Source organism: Rhinatrema bivittatum, chromosome 1, assembly GCF_901001135.1.
Source record: "Rhinatrema bivittatum chromosome 1, aRhiBiv1.1, whole genome shotgun sequence".
Classification (NCBI taxonomy): Eukaryota; Metazoa; Chordata; class Amphibia; order Gymnophiona; family Rhinatrematidae; genus Rhinatrema; species Rhinatrema bivittatum.
In genome coordinates this window covers 825,546,119-825,568,049 of record NC_042615.1, presented here as the reverse complement: position 1 = coordinate 825,568,049, position 21,931 = coordinate 825,546,119, and the positions used below count along the sequence as shown (strand labels likewise).

The 21,931-nt window shown below is 48.7% G+C and overlaps 1 long non-coding RNA gene across 2 annotated transcripts in view; it reads left to right on the top strand.

The window, feature by feature from the left end:
* LOC115079104 overlaps positions 1-21,931 on the top strand; it is a 61,709-nt gene that overhangs the window by 10,897 nt on the left and 28,881 nt on the right. Inside the window, exon 2 of one of the 2 annotated variants that reach the window (XR_003853192.1) lies at positions 8,308-8,343. This is a non-coding gene — a long non-coding RNA (uncharacterized LOC115079104). Of the gene's footprint in view, positions 1-8,307; positions 8,344-15,285; positions 15,322-21,931 lie in introns of those variants that run through there. The other variant, XR_003853193.1, reaches the window with a different exon arrangement.

Below are 21,931 nucleotides of genomic sequence, written 5' to 3'. Positions count from 1 at the left end.
ATTTTCATGAAACTTCTGGGGAGCAACCATCACAACAACAAAACAGCTCCAAGGTACTTAGACTGCGGCAAAGTGGCACCAAAGTGGGATGAATAGCCTAAGGCACTGGAAAGGTGCAAAGGGGTACCAGAAGTGGCAAGAGTGCTTTAAAAGAGGCACAAAGCAGCAGTGAGAATGTCAAAAACACACCACAGCTTCAAAACAGAGCACCGATAGCAGATGCATGAACCATCGAAGGCAGCACGACAGGCGAAGCGGCAAGACAAGTGGCATCAACATCCTACAGCACAATGAAGGGGGAACATAGCAAGCAGATAGACTAGCACCAACACACTGAGGAACCATGATAGTGGCAAGAACACCACAAGGAGTTAAGTGAGTCATCTGGTGTATGGCAGCAAAGCAGAGTGGCAGAAAGCTGATAGGGGCAAGACAGGCTGGCAGAGTGGAGGTAGTCTGGTCTGGTCCCTGTGGTTTTCATAGGGGAAAGACAGGCTGGCCCAGGAGAGAGTTCCCTTTCCTTTGTGCAGGGAAGGACTCCCTGGAATGGGTTCACCCCTAGAGTGTGGTGTACCCGGTGTTTACGTTGGCGTCTAGTGAATATCGTTGGCGTCTAGTGAATTCCGTTGGCGTCTAGTGAATTCCGACTGTACTTATGCACTTCAGATGATGACAAAGGAACTTGAAGAGCTCTAAGAAATAAGAATACTGCTACTCAAGTCCAAATCTGCAATATCAACCTATGTTGACTTTGTACCATAGAGGTCAAACACCGGTAGGAACACAAGGCCTGGACTGACAGGTACAGCAATTGAGGTCAAACACTGGTAGGAACACAAGGCCTGGATGAACAGGCACAGCAATCGAGGTCAAACACTGGTAGGAACACAAGGCCTGGATGAGCAGGCACAGCTATCGAGGTCAAAGACTTTTAGGAACACAAGGCCTGGATGAACAGGCACAGCAATCGAGGTCAAACACTGGTAGGAACACAAGGCCTGGATGAGCAGGCACAGCTATCGAGGTCAAACACTGGTAGGAACACAAGGCCTGGACAGTAGACGGTCAGGCACAGCGATTCATGTCAGGTACATGTGCTGCAGTGCTTACATTGTCTGGAGCATAGGAGGCAATTGGGGCTGCTGCAAGGCTTTGAATAGCTTTTATTCATCTTGCCATTCACAAGGAAAATTTGGAAACCCAAGCAAAGGCAGGTTTACTTTCAAAAACACTAGCATTTCCATCAACTCTGGTGCCAGCCTTGAGCGGTGAGGGCTCATGATATCCCCTGTCATTGAAAAGACACGTTCACTGGGCACACTGGTTGGTGGACATGACAGATATCGCTGAGCCACTTTGGCTAGGTGTGACCAGACAGTGGACTTGTGTGTCCAGTATGCCAGCGGATCTGTCTGCATTTTCTCTATCGGCTCTGAGAGATACCGTGTCACTGACAGCTGTGCTGCTGTCTCCTCCTGTGCTTGGGAGGGCTCAGTCACTCAATCCATCTACTTTCTCTCTCGCCCACTGCACAACTGATGAATGTTTATGGCCAACATGCCTTGGGCGTTCTGACGTGGAGGAGGAGGTACTATTTGTCACTGACACAGGGCTGCTCCTGCCTGGGCTAGCAGCACAACTCTCTCACGTGCCTGCTGTTTCCACCTCTGCTTCAAGCCTAATCTGTCTCCGCCTATGGCGCTCCTGTTCACAGACCTTTGCTAACAGCAGCTCCTTCACAAATGACAGACAATTGGTCTGCAGGGCGAGTTTACCTTTCACACGGGGATCACAGACAGAGGCGAGCATGTATGTGCGGTCGTCTGTTAAAGGCCTTAATCTGTCTTTCACCTGCTGCTGCAAAACGTCCAGACACTGCAGCACCTCAGCAGTCATTCCCTTTTGCCGTTTAAAGGCCTCCAAATGTTCATCCAGGAATTTAACTATAGGGATGATGTCAGCCAAGGCGGCACTTCTGGAACTCAGCTCCTCCGGGACATCCTTTGAAGGGCTGCAGGCGTTTTACCAGCTGACTCATGACTAACCAATCATGATGCCTTAGGGGATTCTGCACACCTATGTCTATTGTACCAGAAAGTTCATGAAGGGGTGTCTGCAGCTCCAGTTACCTTTCCAGCATCATAAAGGTGGAATTCCACTGGGTGGCAATGTCTTGAATGAGCTGCTTCTGAGGCATATTCAAATCAGTCTGCTTTTGTCGGAGAACCTGCCCCGCCTTGACACTTCTGTGGAAGTGTGCTGCTATGTTCCTGCACTTCTGTATTAATCTATGCAGGTATTCATTCTCCTTGTCATTGGACTCCAAGCCCAGAGCTGACTTCACTACCAGGTGCAGAGTGTGTGCAAAACATCGTATGTTCTTAAAGCGCCCATCGCTTATTGCCTTAACCATGTTTGCACCATTGTCTGTGACAAAGAACCCTGCCTGAGTATTCCTGTCTCGCTGGTGTAGTTGCCAGCCCTCCAGCATCTTTCTGATGCATGCTAGAATATTGGCTTCAGTATGGGCCTGGTCCGTCAGGTGGGTGTGCAGTAAAGCCCACCTCCACCCTGACACTTCTTCAGTAATAGAGCTGCTGGCTGTCCCTGCCTCTGCCATGTCCCACCAGTGTGCTGTCAGAGAGAGGTAAGAGTGTGCAGCATTCATGGCGGTCCAGATATCGCAGGTGAAATGCACTCTTCCGTCTGCCTTACCTAGCAGTGCTTGCAAGCGACTGTGACACTGCTTGTACAGGCTGGGGATGACCTTTCTACTAAATGTGGTTCTGCACGGGATTTTGTAATTTGGAAGTACGACCTTCAAAAAACGCTTGAAACCCACATTGTGCACTAGCTGCAAGGGCTGGTCATCAAGGGCAATCATTTCCCCAATGCTCCTGGTTACAACTTTTGCGGCTGCCTGCCTCCTACCCCGGGATAGCATTACCGCACTCCACCCCATTTCCTCCATGGTGCATTGTCGCTTCTGCTACATGTCAGGGGGTTGCTGGCCTGCCGCCTGACTGCTAGAAGGGTATGAGGGCGTGGGCTGACTCTGCTGCTTTCCTACCACTGCACACTGGTTGGAAGGGGTCCCCCGACTGAAACTGCCACCATCCCCAGATGGCAGTAATCTTGTTGGGTGTTGCCTCTTCATGTGATGGTTCATGCCAAAATTTGATAGATGTCCCATTTGCTTGCCTCTGCTAATATCCCTGGCACAGTAATTACACCGAGCATAACGCGGGTCTTCCGTCACTTTAAAGTGTTTCCAGATCGGAGATGTCTTTCGTGATCCTCCCTTCTCTAACACCTTGGGGGTGGATGCTAGCACTGGAGTTGAGGTAGTGGGTGCACCCTGAGAAGCAATGCCAGAGGGGGCACCAGTCACCCTCTGTCCCTATACTGACTGCTCTTCCTCCTCCTCCTCGATATCACTGTCATCTCTCCCCTGCTGCACATTTCTGGAGGTGGAGGCTAAGACAGGACTAACTGATTCTACCGAAGATTCGTCAGCTATTACTTCTTCCGTTTCTGATGAGAATCCCACCCAAGAAGATTCTTCATCTGAATCAGAAGCTAACACTGACTGTGCTACCTTGTGACCGCTAAGTGTTAGTCGAGACTTCTGTCCCCCCTGCTGCTTTTGTGTGTCTACATTTTGTCTGGCATGATTCTGCCTCCCCTTCCCTCTCCTCCAAAATTACAGGGCCAGAAACAAGTGGTGGCGATGGCGATGTATCATGGTCAGATTTCGGTTTTTTTGCCATGGAACTGCCATCCCCTACAATTAGTTTAGATTGCAACAGTTGCCTTGTTAGCTGTACTGGTGGTGTTGCACTAGTGTCTTTTGGGGTGCCTCCTCTGCCAGTCCCAATAAGTCGATTGCATCTCTCTTTCCCTGACATTATGGATTTTATGTCACAGAGTGGTAATAATGCCCACTGTCCCACAATAATAATGTTCAGTCTGTTTAAAATGCCCACTGCCCACTGTCACGCTGCCTGGCTGTGCACTAATGTGTGTGGCGTGCAGCCGTGCACACAGAAGCTGCTTGTTTGTAAGCAGAAAAGAGGTAGACTCCCTGGGCACTTGACTGCACAGACTCAGCCTATTAAACTTCCCAGTGAAGCCCAGTGCACTGAGAGACTAAGTAATTGGAATTAAAAAAAGCAGGAATTTTTGTCACTCCAGAAAAATGGATGACATTGAAAATAATATCTCTCTCCAAGCCAGCCCAACACCCTGAATGGTAAATGGTGGTCAGTGCTAGCTGACCTAGCACAGTCAGCTTCTCTTCTCAGTCAGAGATGAGTCTGACCAAAAGAAACTGCTTGAAAGAAACAGGAATACTAGTGACTCTAGCTGACCCCCTGGCACTACAGCAAGACAAGGAATATTTTTCTTTCCTTAGCTAGCCTATCTGTTCTCTATAAGTTCTGCCTGCCTGCTCCCTCTTCCACCCATCAGCCGAACTCCCCACAGCATCGCTGGAAATAACTGCGTGGCTCCTCGTGCTGATGTTTATATACTGCTGGCTCGTCAGTAAAATCCACAGAGAGCACTGAATGACAGCGCTATTGGCTGCATTCAGTGCTGCTCAGAAAATGTCAGCGCGGATACGCTGCGTTCCGGTATCCATGCCGACCTGTCTGACCCTTTCCTGTGAGTCACTGTGACTCACAGGAAAGGGTCAGACAGGTCGGCATGGTTACCGCAGGGGCGCAGCCATTTTGTGGTAATCCTGGGTACTAGCTCACAGCTAATGGCGGCGAAGAAAAGCGCGCGCCTCGCTGCGCGCCGAATAAAACAGAAATCTGTTAAATACGTGGGGAGTCGCGATGCGTTTCGCCTGCCCACGTATTTAACAGATAGGAAAAAATAACTTGCGGATCACAAATTTGTGGAAAACGGATGCACATCCCTAACAGAGAGGCCCTCAGATTTCTAGTGTTTTCCCTGATGCATATTCCCTGACTCTCCGGGTGAAATCCTGAGAGTTCCCAGGTATGGGGATCTAGCAAAGATCAAGGAATGGTCTAAGGTTTGGCAGCTAAGATTTAATATTAAAAAAGTAATGCATTTAAATGCAAAACCCCGAGGGAAAGGTACAATACTGCAGATGAAATTCTTCTAAGCACATAGGAAGAGCAGATCTAGGGATAAATGTATCTCATGATCTAAAGGTGGCCAAACAGATGGATAAAGTGATGGTAAAAGCCAGAAAGATGCTTGGCTGCATAGAAACATATATAGAAATGACGGCAGAAAAAGACCAATCGGCCCATCCAGTCTGCCCAGCAAGCTCCCACACTTATTTTCCCAATCCTTATCTGTTTCACAGACCGCCAAGTTCAGGGCCCTTGTTAGTAATTGTTTGATTCAAATTTCCTGCCATCCCCTGTCATTGATGCAGAGAGAAATGTTGGAGTTGCATTAACCGTGTGAAGGCTTTTTGAGTAAGGGTAGTAATTACCAGATAGCAGCCTCCATTCCAGAACACCACCCCTATGGCTCTGAGAGGAATGGTCAGCAGAAAAAGGGAGGTGATATTGCCCCTGGATAAGTCCCTGGTGAGACCTCACTTGAAATACTGAGTACAATATCTGAAGACCGCACCTTCAAAAGGATATAATCAGGATGGAGTCGGTCCAGAGGGAGGCTGCTAAAATGGTCAGTGTTCTTCATTCTAAAGCAGGGGTCGGGAACCTTTCTGGCTGAGAGAGCCATGAATGCCACATATTTTAAAATGTAATTCCGTGAGAGCCATACTAACTACAACCCCCCACCCTCCTGACTCCCCCAAGACCTACCAAATTAATTTACTACAGCCCCCCATACCCCTCCCCCCCCCCCCCCCCCAAGACCTGCCAAAAATCCCTGGTGATCCAGCGGGGGTCCAGGGCTCACAGACAAATCTTTAATAAAAAAGTAAAAATCTAACAAAACCCCCCACCCTCCTGATCCCCCCAAGACCTGCCAAAAGTCCCTGGTGGTCCAGCGGGGGTCCGGGAGTGATCTCCTGGACTTGGGCTGTCGGCTGTCAGTAGTCAAAATGACGCCGATGGCCCTTTGCCCTCACTATGTCACTGGGGTCGACCAATAGCGGCGGTAACCCCTGTGACATAGTAAGGGCAAAGGGCCGTCGACGCCATTTTGATTACTGGCAGCCGACGGCCCTTTGCCCTTACTATGTCACAGGGGCTACCGCTGCCATTGGTCGACCCCAGTGACATAGTGAGGGCAAAGGGCCGTCGGCGCCATTTTGACTACTGGCAGCCGAAAGCCCAAGTCCAGGAGATCACTCCCGGACCGCTCCTGGACCCCCGCTGGACCACCAGGGACTTTTGGCAGGTCTTGGGGGGGTCAGGAGGGTGGGGGTTGTAGAAAATTAATTTTGGAGGTCTTGAGGGGCGTCAGGAGGGTGGGGGATTTTGTTAGCTTTTTACTTTTTTATTAAAGATTTGTCTGCGAGCCAGATGCAGCCATCAAAAGAGCCATATCTGGCTCCCGAGCCATAGGTTCCTGACCCCTGTTCTAAAGCATAGGGGGATAGACTTAAGGATTTAAACATGTATTCCCTAGAGGAAAGGCTACATAGGGGAGATATGATAGAGACATTCAAATATCTCAAAGGTTTCCGTGCACAGGACGTGAACCTTTTTCAATGGAAAGGAGGCTCTAGAACATGGGGTCAAGAGATGAAGGTAAAAGGGAGCAGACTCAGGAATAATCTTAGAAAATATTTATTTATAGAGAGGGTGGTGGATGAATGGAACAGCCTCCCAGTGGAGGTGGAAGAAACCAAGACTATCTGAATTCAAGAAAGCATGGGATAAGTACAGAGGATCTCTAAGGAAGTGATGAGAATTATAATGCTAAATAAACTGGACGGATGGGCAGACTGGATGGGCCTTACAGTTATTTTCTGCCGTCATGTTTCTACATTACTAATTGTAACTGAATGAAACACTGTGAGAGGGTGATGAATTTTTTCTATTTTAATTTGTGGAAATATAAAAATAAGTGAGACTGTAATTCTGCGAGGGTCAGTGATTTCCTATTATTTTATATTTTATGGAGGGAGAAAACACAAAATTGTCTGCTCTGTTTGCCATCGCAGGATGCAGCTTCTCTTACCCACAGAGGGGGAGGGCAAATGTCAGCCCCTACTTTTACCCAGCTAAAGGTTCAGTAAAATCATTTGAAATTGTCCTCAGGATTCAGGCCTGGAATGATTTAGAGATGATAAAGGGGTAGATTTTATAATTTTGTGCGAGCGTGTACTTTTGTTTGCGCACCAGGCGCGAACAAGAGTACGCGGGATTTCAATAGATACGCGCGTAGCCGCGTGTATCCATTAAAATCCGGGATCGGCGCGCAGCCGGCCTCAGAGGGAACTTTCTTTCGCCCTCCCCTCACCTTCCCCTACCTAACCCCCCCCCCCCCCCCCCCCCCGGCCCTATCTAACCCCCCTACCTTTATCGCCGGATTTACGCCTGCCGGAGGCAGACGTAAATCTGCGCACGCCAGTGGGCTGCTGGCGCGCCATCACCCGACCCGGGGGCTGTTCCGGAGGGAGCAGCCACACCCTCAGAATGCCTCCGGGCCGAAACCACACCCGCGCCACGCCCTCGAAAAGCCGCATCACGACCGCCATGCCCCCGACACGCCCCCCGGCACGCCTCTCCATGCAAGCCCCGGGACTTACGCGCGCCGCTGAGCCTATGTAAAATAGGCTCGGCGTGCGCAGGGGGGGTTTGGGGTAGGTTTTCAGGGGGTACGCGCGTATCCTACGTGCGTACCCCTTTGAAAATCTACCCCAAAGTGTGGGTGTGTTTGGGTGTTAGTTTTATATTTATCCTGCTATATCCTGGTTGGTAATTTGGGGGGAACTCTGAGATGTACATTTTTCTCTTACCCTGCAGTTTCCTCCTGCTCCATTGGGTCTCCCGCTCAGTTGGAAGCAGGGAGGGACTCCTGATGCCATGAGCCCTCATTCACAATTACCCCAGGATCTCCCTCTGTTTTATAATCCCCAACCCCTGCTGTGCTCCTCATCACATCCAGTGTTATCATTGCAGAGGAAGTCCTGGCCCGAGACCTTGCACCCGGGCTCCTTCTGGGACCCTGCAATGATGGACATTAAATCTGGCCACTTGATAACCAGGACTTCTCCCTCCCCCCCAGGAGTCAATAATGCTTCGTCTGCACTATCTCTTTCCACATAAAACCTGGAGAGCAGAAGACCTGACTCTGTTGGATCAAAATAAGCATTTTAATCATTTCTCTTTCATTTTCTTTCAGATCAAAAATGTTTTATTTAGAGCTGAGGCAGCGATGGTAAGAGCAATTAATTCAATGACAATTTCACAATCTTTCATGTAATATCAATCTGTGTGCATGTGTGTGTGTGTATGTGTACATATTAACTCATCTCTAGTTCAGTTCCTCCTAAATCTACAGATACAATAAGGGAGTAATTTTATAAGAGCAGCAATAGCAGTAAATTCTGAGGGTGGATTGCACCCACGGACATTACCAAGTATTTTCAAAGCAAAATTTACTCACATAAGATGGGTAATTAACAGAGCACATGCTCACGTTACATTGCACAAAGTTACACCTGGCCCAAGGTGAATTTATATGTACATTTTATTTTTATCAAATAGATTGTTTATAAATCCCAACTCGGCCAGCTGGGACACTTCTCTACAGGTTGGGCAAACTAGGAAATTATGCATATATTTACACAAACTGAGGCCCAGGCTACTGACTTCAGTGCCGGGATAAATCATGGAAACTGTTATAGAGAATAAAATCAGAGAACATATAGAAACCATCTGGAACTCAATGCCCCCTCACCTGCGTCAAGAACATAGTACCCAAGCCTTTAAAAAAACAAACCTTAAAACTTGGCTTTTCTCACAAGCCTTCACCTAATGCCACAGCCCCTAGTGCTCAGCTCCTCACCCGCCGCTCCTTCTATGGGTGCTTCCAAACACAAGTTACTGCTCTACGATACATATTGTACGTACTGTAAATTACTGTCATATATTGCCATATTTCTTATACAGTTGTACCATATCTTCCTGGTACCTGACTCTGCTACTCTAGCCTTCTCTCCTAGTTAAGCTCCCTTACGTTATATGTAACTTCGCATTTCTTGAGTTAATGCTTTCCCCAGTTCTATGTAAACCAAGTTGATAGCTCCTTGAATGTCGGTATAGAAAAGTTATAAATAAATACATTTATTTATTTATTTAATGGCTTTTATATACCGACGAACGTTGGGAACATCTCGTCGGTTTACAGAGAACAGAAATTTAGCAACAGGCTTTACAATTATCGCATGATTATATGAGGAACAGTTAAACCATACAAATAACAAATTAGTTTTTACAAGTAATAATTAACTAAAGGGGTTAACTAAGGAGGTTAGCTAAACAAGGGGGCAGAGAAATTCTGATAATTGGGAGGGATATCAGCATTTGTAGAAGGTATATATATACGTGTTTGATATTATGATGTCCTTATATACAATTATATTGTCCTAGTATTCACTTAGAGGAATGCAAAGGGGAGAAGGGAAGGTGTTAAGTAAAATGGGAGGGGAGTGGAAAGGAGGTGGAAAGGAAGAGGGGCGGGGTAGAGGAGGAGAGAGGTAAGGAATGGAGAGGAAGTGCTTGTGAGTGGGTGTAGGTGTGTTTGAAGAACCAGGTCTTAAGGTTTTGCCTGAATATTTTTGGGCAGGCTTCTTGGCGGAGGGAGCTGGGTAGCTTATTCCAGAGGAAAGGACCTGCTAGGGAGAGGGCTCTTTCGTTTGTGGTTTAATGGAACAAAGTCAGCATGGCTTTACCCAAGGGAAGTTTTGCCTCACAAATCTGCTTCATTTTTTGAAGGGGTTAATAAACATGTAGATAAAGGTGAACCGGTAGATGTGGTGTATTTGGATTTTGAGAAGGCGTTTGACAAAGTTCCTCATGAGAGGCTTCTAAGAAAACTAAAAAAAGTCATGGGATAGGAGGCGATGTCCTTTTGTGGATTACAAACTGGTTAAAAGACAGGAATCAGAGAGTAGGATTAAATGGTCAATTTTCTCAGAGGAAAAGAGAAAACAGCGGACAGTGGAGTGCCTCAGGGATCTGTACTTAAGAACATAAGAACATAAGAAATTGCCATGCTGGGTCAGACCAAGGGTCCATCAAGCCCAGCATCCTGTTTCCAACAGAGGTCAAACCAGGCCACAAGAAACTGGCAATTACCTAAACACTAAGAAGATCCCATGCTACTGATGCAATTAATAGCAGTGGCTATTCCCTAAGTAAACTTGATTAATAGCAGTTAATGGACTTCTCCTCCAAGAACTTATCCAAACCTTTTTTGAACCCAGCTACACTAACTGCACTAACCACATCCTCTGGCAACAAATTCCAGAGCTTTATTGTGCATTGGGTGAAAAAGAATTTTCTCCAATTAGTCTTAAATGTGCTACTTGCTAACTTCATGGAGTGCCCCCTAGTCCTTCTGTATTCGAAAGTGTGAATAACAGATTCACATCCACTCATTCAAGACCTCTCATGATCTTAAAGACCTCTATCATATCCCCCCTCAGCCGTCTCTTCTCCAAGCTGAAAAGTCCTAACCTCTTCAGCCTTTCCTCATAGGGGAGCTGTTCCATTCCCCTTATCATTTTGGTTGCCCTTCTCTGTACCTTCTCCATCACAACTATATCTTTTTTGAGATGCGGTGACCAGAATTGTACACAGTATTCAAGGTGCGGTCTCACCATGGAGCGATACAGAGGCATTATGATATTTTCCGTTTTATTCACCATTCCCTTCCTAATAATTCCTAACATTCTGTTTGCTTTTTTGACTGCCATAGCACACTGAGCCGATGATTTTAAAGTATTATCCACTATGATCCCTAGATCTTTTTCCTGGGTGGTAAGAACATAAGGCCTCATTTTCCATTATCGCATTGGTAACGCATTAGGGGGCGTTACCAATGCAAATGAGGCTTCTTTCGTGCAGTGGGGAAACATCGCGTGCGGCGATGTTTCCGCCGCTCAGGAAAACATTACCACCGCACGCGATATGTTCCCAGTGTGCGATGATTCTGTCAGTGTTTTATCGCAGTGCACAGGGAGAGAGAGAGAGAGAGAGAGAGAGAGGTAGAGAGAGAGAGAGAGAGAGAGAGAGCGAGATAGGACATAGACGAGAGAGAGAGAGAGAGATAGATATAGGGCGATAGAGAGCGCATATATATCTCTTCTGCGAGAGATAGAGCGACCTGTCTAGAGGGAGAGAGAGAGAGAGACTCCCTTACAATAGTAACTATGCCCAGACAGGTATTTGAATCCCTGTGGGAGGGCCACCTACTAACTCGGGGTAGGGATTAGGCATGAGCGTCGGGGGTTGGGGGCCACTTTCGCATTCCACATGACATGTACGGACAGGACAGTGGTCTCTAGTGCAGATTTGTTGGCCGGAGTGAGGACGCTCACTCCAAGAAGTGGTTTGGGCAAAGTTCTCTCCACCTAGCTTGATGGACACTCTACATGGGCAACAACAAGCTAGGTGGAGAGAACGTTGCCCAAATCTCTTCTTGGAGTGAGCGTCCTCACTCCGGCCAACAAATCTGCACTAGAGACCACTGTCCTGTCCGTACATGTCATGTGGAATGCGAAAGTGGCCCCCAACCCCCGACGCTCATGCCTAATCCCTACCCTGAGTTAGTAGGTGGCCCTCCCACAGGGATTCAAATACCTGTCTAGGGCATAGTTACTATTGTAAGGTTCTCTCTCTCTCTCTCTCTCATAACCCTTTAGCGGCTCCGTAACGCGAAGTACAGGGTTGTAGCTAGCAGCCGCGCTACCACTGCGGCTGTTTCGCCGCACACGACAGTTTTGCATATTCTCCGCCCCCTGGCGAATTTATCGCGCGCGGTAAACCCCTTTGAAAATGAGGCCCAAATAGGTAGGTTCCATATTAGGAGCTAACATTGTGTAACTACAGCAAGGGTGCTTTTCAATATATATTAGAGATGTGAATCGTGTGATCGATCGATTTTGGCTGGGGGGGGAGGGAATCTGATCGTCGCGGTTTTGTTTTTTTTTTTTTAAATCATTTAAATCGTAAATCGGGGGAGGGCGGGAAAACCGGCACACTAAAACAACCCTAAAATCCACCCCTACCCTTTAAAACAAATCCCCCACCCTCCCGAACCCCCCAAAATGTTTTAAATTACCTGGGGTCCAGTGGGAGGGGGGGTCCCGGCGCAATCTCCCGCTCTCGGGCCACAGCTGCATTAATAGAAATGGCGCCGGTGGCCCTTTGCCCTTACCATGTGACAGGGCAAAGGTAGCACCGGCGCCATTTTGGTTCCTGTCCCCCGACGTCACGAGCGCAGGAGATCGCTCCCGGACCCCAGCTGGACCCCCAGGACTTTTGGCCAGCTTAGGGGGGCCTCCTGACCCCCACAAGACTTGCCAAAGTCCAGCGGGGGTCCGGGATCGACCTCCTGCACTCGGGCCGTATTGCCGTATTGCAAAATGGCGCCGGCCATACGGCCATACGGCCGGCGCCATTTTGCAATACTGCCCGAGTGCAGGGCAAAGGTAGCGCCGGCGCCATTTCTATTAACGCAGCCGTGGCCCGAGAGTGGAAGATCACACCGGGACCCCCCCACTGGACCCCAGGTAATTTAAAACATTTTGGGGGGGTTCGGGAGGGTGGGGGATTTATTTTAAAGGGTCGGGGTGGGTTTTAGGGATGTTTTAGTGTGCCGGTTTTCCCGCCCTCCTCCTTCCCTTCCCCCCTCCCCCAATTTTTGACGATAAATCGGGGGAATTCCTATTGTATCGCGCCTCTAACGATTTTTGACGATTTAAAATATATCGGACGATTTTTTAAATCGTGAAAAAATGATTCACATCCCTAATATATATATAAATGAATACGACGAGTGAGGTAATCAAATTTCCTGATGATACAAAATTATTCAGAGCAGTTAAATCACAGGCAGACTGTGATACATTACAGGAGGACCTTGCAAGACTGGAAGATTGGGCATCGAAATGGCAGATTAAATTTAATGTGGATAAGTGCAAGGTGATGCATATAGGGAAAAATAACCCTTGCTATAATTACACAACGTTAGGTTTCATATTAGGAGCTATCACCCAGGAAAAAGATCTAGGCATCATAGTGGATAATACTTTAAAATCGTCGGCTCAGTGTGCTGCAGCAGTAAAAAAGCAAACAGAATGTTAGGAATTATTAGGAAGGGAATGGTTAATAGAACGGAAAATGTCATAATGCCTCTGTATCGCTCCATGGTGAGACTGCACTTTGAATACTGTGTACAATTCTGGTCGCCGCATCTCAAAAAAGATATAGTTGCGATGGAGAAGGTACAGAGAAGGCCAACCAAAATGATAAAGGGGATGGAACAGCTCCCCTATGAGGAAAGGCTGAAGAGGTTAGGGCTGTTCAGCTTGGAGAAGAGACGACTGAGGGGGGATATGATAGAGGTCAACAAAATCATAAATGACTTGAACAAGTCGGTTATTTACTCTCTCAGATAATAGACCAGGGGGCACTCCATTGCTCATTTAAAACAAATTGAAGACAATTCTGTTTAACTCAGTGCATAGTTAAGCTCTGGAATTCATTGCCAGAGGATGTGGTTACAGCAGTGAGTGTAACTGGGTTTAAAAAAGGTATGAATAAGTTCCTAGATGAAACATCCATAAACTGCTGTTAATTAATAAGCAACAGTAGTGTTACGAGCGCGCGCGGGCGTGGTCGTCTCGGGCAGGTGGTGAGCCCTTGGGCCACGGCAGGACCCCAGGAGGAGCCCAAGGCCACACCGTGGGAGGTGAGCTGAGCAGGCATGGTGAGCCAGGCAGGCAGGAACAGAAGCAGGGAGTCCGGCCCTCAGCCGGACCTGCATGCCCATGGTAGCCAACACGGGGGAAGTTGACTAATGAACGGTCCTCCGACTGTTCCCGGCCCTTTCGGACCTGCCGCAGGGAACGGCAATGGGCAGCAGGCCGGACAGAGGCGAGGGCAGACAGAGTCCTTAGCAGAAGACATCAGATGGGGCAGAAGCAGGCTGAGGCGAGACGGAGACATCAGGACAAGGGCTGAAGCGAAACACAGGAAAGGTCCAGGCGAGCGGGAACTCCGATGCTGGGCTACTCACATCCGAAGCCCCCTCGGCTGGCAGAAGCTCAAGAGCCCGTGGGACAAATCCCTCCTGTTGGCCACTCCAGGGCCCAACAGGACAGAAGACTCAGGAACCAGGTCAAGGCAGAGACAGGTAGACATCCGGACAAGGGCTGAAGCAGACACTGAAGACAAGGCTGGACGGGAACATTGCACTGTCCATCAGGGCACCCTACTCAGCCCGCCCGTGGGACTGAGTCGCGGACCACCCTGTCCCAGACGCGCCCTACACAGCCTAGGAAGGCTGGTCGCGGACCACGCTGAGAAGGAGGGCACGGGGAAGACCCAGGCGAACAGGAACTCCGATGCTGGGATACTCACATCCGAAGCCCTTTCGGCTGGCAGGAACAGGAGCAGACAACAGGCACACGTCAAGGCAGACATCAGGAAACACGTCTAGGCAGACATCAGGAAACATGGAGGACCTGGACCGGCAAGGTTACAGACAACTGTAATGCACAATCCGAAGGCCGAAGACAAGCAGGAGTCAGAGTCACGGACCGGAGTCAAGGCAGGCTGAAGACAAGCAGGAGTCGGAGTCACGGACCGGAGTCAAGGCAGGCTGACGACAAGCAGGAGTCGGAGCCACGGAGGACCTGGATCGGGAGAGGCCACAGACAACTGTGTAACCCAATCCGAAGGCCGAAGACAAGCAGGAGTCGGAGTCACAGACCGGAGTCAAGGCAGGCTGAAGACAAGCAGGAGTCGGAGTCACGGACCGGAGTCAAGGCAGGCTGACGACAAGCATGAGCCGGAGTCACGGAGGACCTGGATCGGGAGAGGCCACAGACAACTGTGTAACCCAATCCGAAGGCCCGGTGCAAGTGAACAGACAGTCCTTAAGTACTGGAGGTAGAAGGCAACTCCCTGGGAGGAGCTTGCCAGGACCGCCCACCGCTGGTCCTATAACTAGGGTAGAGAGCTGCGGGCCAGCCCCTAGGGAAGGGCGTCGCCCAACAGGAAGTCCAAACACTGAGGCTGCAAGCCACCGGCATGCCTCAGGAGCAGCTAGGCCTCTCAGGCCCTGGAACAAGTCCCGGATGGAACACAGGCGAGGCCCTGGCTTCAAGGCGGCCTCTGGAGGAAGGTAAGAGACCTCCTGTAGCGCAGCAGCAGGGGGGATCGCAACAAGTAGCTTGTGATTTATTTAATATTTGGGTTCTTGCCAAGTACCGGTGACTTAGATTGGCTAATGTTGGAAACAGGATACTGGGCTTGATGGACTTATGTACTTTAGTACAGACATTTACACATATAAAACCAGGTTATGTGAATATGTTTACACAAACTGATTCCTGGGCTATATTTTTACAGACATTTATAGATATAAAACCAGGTTGCATGCATACATTTACACAAATTGTACCCTGACCTTTTTTACTACAGAAATTTACACACAAAAAATGAGGTTAAATGCGTACATTTACACACTAAGGCGCCAATGCAAAAAACTCGTGCTGAAAGCGGGCGCTGTGTTTTCAGCGCCTGCTTTCATAACACGCCCCCAGGCATCTCTCCTGGGGGTGCGATGCAATATTTAAATTGCATAAGGGGATTAGTCAGCGCCTCTACAACCCACGTTCAACTGCAGGTTATAAAGTGCGCTGAACTGAGAGCCCTGTATTGCATCGGCCCCTAAGCCCCTGTCATTCTTTTGGGGTTGAGGAACATTATGAAGGCAATGCTGAGACAGAGAAGGGTAGGGACAGGATGTGGGATTCAGAGAGAGAGAAAGACAGGTGTTGGGCAGAAGGGAGATGGAGAGGGAGAGGGAGATGTGGTAGAGACAGGAGGGGACAGCATGGGAGGATTGAGAGAGACTGACGAGCATAGCAAGAGGAATCAAGAGAAAGACTGCTGAGGAGAAGATGGGAGGATTTGAAGAGACTTGAGGTGGACAGGATGGAGGGATTGAGAGAGATTGATGGGGAAGGGGGACTCTCCTCTCCCACCACACCCCTCATCCCTTGAAAACCTGAGGCTCTTTGGTGCTGGGCAATCTGATCCCTTGGCTCTTAGTGTGTGAAAGCTTGGCCACCCCTGAGCTAAAGGTTTTAAATGGAAAACACAAAATTGTCTGCTCTGTTTGCCATCGCAGGATGCAGCTTCTCTTACCCACAGAGGGGGAGGGCAAATGTCAGCCCCCACTTTTACCCAGCTAAAGATTCAGTAAAATCATTTGAAATTGCCCTCAGAATTCAGGCCTGGAATGATTCAGAGATGATAAAGTCTGTGTGTGTTTGGGTGTTAGTTTTATATTTATCCTGCTATATCCTGGTTTGGTAATTTGGGGGGAACTCTGAGATGTACATTTTTCTCTTACCCTGCAGTTTCCTCCTGCTCCATTGGGTCTCCCGCTCAGTTGGAAGCAGGCAGGGACCCCTGATGCCATGAGAGTAGTTAAGTACACATCTTGTCAAAACTTTGTTTTGACAGCTAGCCATGCCCACTTTTGTATTAAGCCCTGCCCCTTTCCCCACCCTTCAGCCAATCAGTGTTCACTTCTGGTTTAATCCTCACCACTAGCTCCCTCTCTGCCAATCAACATTCACATCGGGATTAAGCCCTACCCATTCCCTGCCTTCGCCCTGCGCCTTTGCTGACATTCAGCTTGCTCCGCCCTAGCCACACCCACACTTCTGCCCATGAGGCCTCCATTGTGGCAACCCTTACTGTGGCCATATTTTAGGGGACAGACATCTTTTCAGTCCTGGGGCAGCTACCTACGATGATATCACAGCTAAAATGGAGGCAGCCACCATGAATGACATCACAGGAAATGACATCATGAGTGTAAAAGTGGAGTCGTCATGTTTGGTTAATGACAATGCAGAAGAGCAAAGTTAAGAGCATCCACCAAGCAAAAAAGAGCTTTCAAATTCTTGTGTCATCTCGGTAGCAGAGAGATACATACTTGCATCCCTGTGTACTTCAGAATATGTGGAAGCCCTTTACTTTGAATCCTAGAGCCTTCCCTGCATGCTTTTCTGTTTTGCTGACTAAAAATGTTTTACTGTTTATGCATCATTCTGTCACGTTCACGCCATTAATCGCAGTCGGGAGCAGAAATCAATATCACAGGGGTTTTTTTTAGAAGACATTCCTATGGGCAATCTTAGTGTAAATAACCAGTCTAAGATTTATTTATTTATTTATTTATGTATTTATTTACTTATTTATTTATTTATTTCAGTTCTTTTAATATCCCAATGCTCAAGACTAGGTCTTACCGTACCGGTTTACAATAAACAAGGGGGAAAACCAGTTAACATAGGAAGCAAAAAAAAGTTACATTAAAACAGGGAGATCGAACATCGCTGTTAGAAGAAAAAGGATAGATTAACAATTACTATTCTAAACGTATAGAACAGTCTATCCGCAAGGAGCGGATGCTTCGCTGTTAAACTTAAATACATATTTACATACTGGAGATTCTATTGCAATGTTAATATACAAGAGCGGTTCTAGAATAGCGGCTGCTTAATGCAGCTGTGAGAGGACATCTACCGGGGGGGTGGAGGTCCTTGCAGATACCATGGGTTTCTTCAGCGATAAGCTTGGGCGAAGAGCCAAGTTTTCAGTTTTTTTCTGAATGTGAGATGACAATGTTCCTGGCGTAGGTCTGGTGGGAGAGAGTTCCAGTGATGTGGTCCCGCGGTGGAAAGCTCTCGTTTTTCGATGGAGTTACGTTTAGTGGAGCTGCTGGGAGGAACTTCTAGGGAGCTTCTGTAAGCAGATCTGGAAGGTCTTGAAGAAGAGTGTAATTTGAGGGGTATGGTTAGTTGTAGAGAGGATTCATGATATATGGCTTTGTGAATGATGGTCAGAGTCTTGAAGAGTATTCTGGAGTGTATGGGTAGCCAATGAAGTATTTTTAGTATCGGTGTGATGTGGTCCATCCTGTGCGTGTTAGTAAGGATCATGGCTGCTTCGTTTTGTAGCATCTGATGTTGTTTCCTTGGCAGACCATGTGTAGGGTTTCATTCATTTCACTTTTTCCTAACTGATCTGCATTCAGGGATCTGCGTTTCATCCAGCTTGGGGGGAAGGGGAGAAGACCCTCTGACAGCCCCCACCTCCCCTTCTCTCCTGTCATAAGTCTTAACATAAACCTCCAAAGGGTAAAGCAATATTGTAGACCTGAAATGACCCAATATGTAGTTTGGAAAAGTAAAGTAATGTATTGAAAGCAAATAGCCATGTTAAAAGCTGAGCATTTCTGAAAAAAATTATCATTTTTTTTAGAAAAGAAAAAAAGAATCCCATGTAAAATAAGACAGGCATAAATAAGATTCATTTTTGTTTTGGTCTTGGTGCTACGGTATCACTTCCTAGGATTGGGTCACCGAGCTTGCAGAGCTCCAGGGGGAGCCTTGATCTCAGCTCTCTGGAGGGGCCGGAAGACAGGCATAAATATGATTCAATTTTTTTGTTTTGGTCTTGGTTAGAGATGTGAATCGTGTCCTCAATCGTCTTAACGATCGATTTCGGCTGGGAGGGGGAGGGAATCGTATTGTTGCCGTTTGGGTGTTTAGAGTATCGTTAAAATCGTTAAAATCGTGAACCGGCACACTAAAACCCCCTAAAACCCACCACCGACCCTTTAAATTAAATCCCCCACCCTCCCCAAATGCCTTAAATTACCTGGGGGTCCAGCGGCGGTCCGTAGCTAAATCAGGGGAAGGGGGAGGGCAGGAAATCCAGCACACTAAAACGTGGTGTCTTCAGCCGGCGCCATTTTGCAAAATGGCCGCCGCAAAATGGCGGCGGCCATAGACCAATACGATTCGACGCAGGAGGTCGTTCCGGACCCCCGCTGGACTTTTGGCAAGTCTTGAGGGGGTCAAGAGGCCCCCCCCAAGCTGGCCAAAAGTTCCTGGGGGTCCAGCGGGGGCCCTGGAGCGATCTCCTGCCGCGAATCGTTTCCGTACGGAAAATGGCGCCGGCAGGAGATCGACTGCAGGAGGTCGTTCAGCGAGGGTTCCGGACCCCTCGCTGAACGACCTCCTGCAGTCGATCTCCTGCCGGCGCCATTTTCCGTACGGAAACGATTCGCGGCAGGAGATCGCTCCAGGGCCCCCGCTGGACCCCCAGAAACTTTTGGCCAGCTTGGGGGGGGCCTTCCTGACCCCCACAAGACTTGCCAAAAGTCCAGCGGGGGTCCGGAATGACCTCCTGCGTCGAATCGTATTGGTCTATGGCCGCCGCCATTTTGCTGCGGCCATTTTGCAAAATGGCGCCGGCTGAAGACACCACGTTTTAGTGTGCCGGATTTCCTGCTCTCCCCCTTCCCCCGATTTAGCTACGGACCTGGGGGTAATTTAAGCTACGGACCGCCGCTACGGACCCTCAGGTAATTTAAGGCATTTGGGGTGGGGGATTTAATTTAAAGGGTCGGGGTGGGTTTTAGGGGGTTTTAGTGTGCTGAGGATGGGTTTTAGGGGGTTTTAGTGTGCCGCTGGACCCCCCGGTAATTTAAGGCATGGGGGGGGGGTTCGGGAGGGTGGGGGATTTAATTTAAAATGGTCGGGGGTGGGTTTTAGGGGGTTTTAGTGTGCCGGTTTTCCTGCCCTCCCCCTTCCCCCGATTCACGATTTTTTGACGATAAATCGGGGGAATTGGTATTGTATCGTGGCCCTAACGATTTTTGACGATTTAAAATATATCGGACGATATTTTAAATCGTCAAAAAACGATTCACATCCATAGTCTTGGTGCTAGGGTATCACTTCCTAGGATCCGGTCACCAGGCTTGCAGAGCTCCAGGGGCACCCTTGATCTCAGCTCTCTGGAGGGGCTGGAAGACAGGCATAAATATGATTCATTTTTGTTTTGGTCTTGGTGCTACGGTATCACTTCCTAGGATCCGGTCACCGAGCTTGCAGAGCTCCAGGGGCAGCCTTGATCTCAGCTCTCTGGAGGGGCCGGATGACAGGCATAAATAAGATTCAATTTTGTTTTGGTCTTGGTGCTACGGTATCACTTCCTAGGATCGGGTCATCAAGCTTGCAGAGTTCCCGGGGGAGCCTTGATCTCAGCTCTCTGGAGGGGCTGGAAGACAGGCATAAATATGATTCAATTTTGTTTTGGTCTTCGTGCTACGGTATCACTTCCTAGGATCCGGTCACCGAGCTTGCAGAGCTCCAGGGGCAGCCTTGATCTCAGCTCTCTGCAGGGGCTGGAAGAGAGGCATAAATATGATTCATTTTTTTGTTTTGGTCTTGGTGCCAGGATATCACTTCCTAGGATCGGGTCACCGAGCTTGCAGAGTTCCAGGAGGAGCCTTGATCGCAGCTCTCTGGAGGGGCCGGAAGACAGACATAAATATGATTCATTTTTGTTTTGGTCTTGGTGCTCCGGTATCACTTTCCAGGATCGGGTCACCAAGCTTGCAGAGTTCCAGGGGGAGCCTTGATCGCAGCTCTCTGGAGGGGCCGGAAGACAGGCATAAATATGATTCATTTGTTTTGGTCTTGGTGCTCCGGTATCACTTCCTAGGTTCGGGTCACCGAGCTTGCAGAGCTTCAGGGGGAGCCTTGATCTCAGCTCTCTGGAGGGGCCGGAAGACAGACATAAATATGATTCATTTTGTTTTGGTCTTGGTGCTCCGGTATCACTTCCTAGGTTCGGGTCACCGAGCTTGCAGAGTACCAGGGGGAGCCTTGATCGCAGCTCTCTGGAGGGGCCGAAAGACAGGCATAAATATGATTCATTTTTGTTTTGGTCTTGGTGCTCCGGTATCACTTTCAAGGATCGGGTCACTGAGCTTGCAGAGTTCCAGGGGCAGCCTTGATCGCAGCTCTCTGGAGGGGCTGGAAGACAGGCATAAATATGATTCATTTTTTTGTTTTGGTCTTGGTGCTACGGTCTCACTTCCTAGGATCGGGTCACCGAGCTTGCAGAGCTCCAGGGGGAGCCTTGATCGCAGCTCTCTGGAGGGGCTGGAAGACAGGCATAAATATGATTCATTTTGTTTTGGTCTTGGTGCTAGGGTATCACTTCCTAGGATCGGGTCACCGAGCTTGCAGAGTACCAGGGGCAGCCTTGATCGCAGCTCTCTGGAGGGGCTGGAAGACAGGCATAAATATGATTCATTTTGTTTTGGTCTTGGTGCTACGGTATCACTTCCTAGGATCGGGTCACCGAGCTTGCAGAGTTCCAGGGGCAGCCTTGATCGCAGCTCTCTGGAGGGGCCGGAAGACAGACATAAATATGATTCATTTTGTTTTGGTCTTGGTGCTACGGTATCACTTCCTAGGATCGGGTCACCGAGCTTGCAGAGTTCCAGGGGGAGCCTTGATCGCAGCTCTCTGGAGGGGCCGGAAGACAGACATAAATATGATTCATTTTGTTTTGGTCTTGGTGCTACGGTATCACTTCCTAGGATCGGGTCACCGAGCTTGCAGAGCTCCAGGGGGAGCCTTGATCGCAGCTCTCTGGAGGGGCCGGAAGACAGACATAAATATGATTCATTTTGTTTTGGTCTTGGTGCTACGGTATCACTTCCTAGGATCGGGTCACCGAGCTTGCAGAGCTCCAGGGGCAGCCTTGATCGCAGCTCTCTGGAGGGGCCGGAAGACAGACATAAATATGATTCATTTTTGTTTTGGTCTTGGTGCTCCGGTATCACTTTCCAGGATCGGGTCACCGAGCTTGCAGAGTTCCAGGGGGAGCCTTGATCGCAGCTCTCTGGAGGG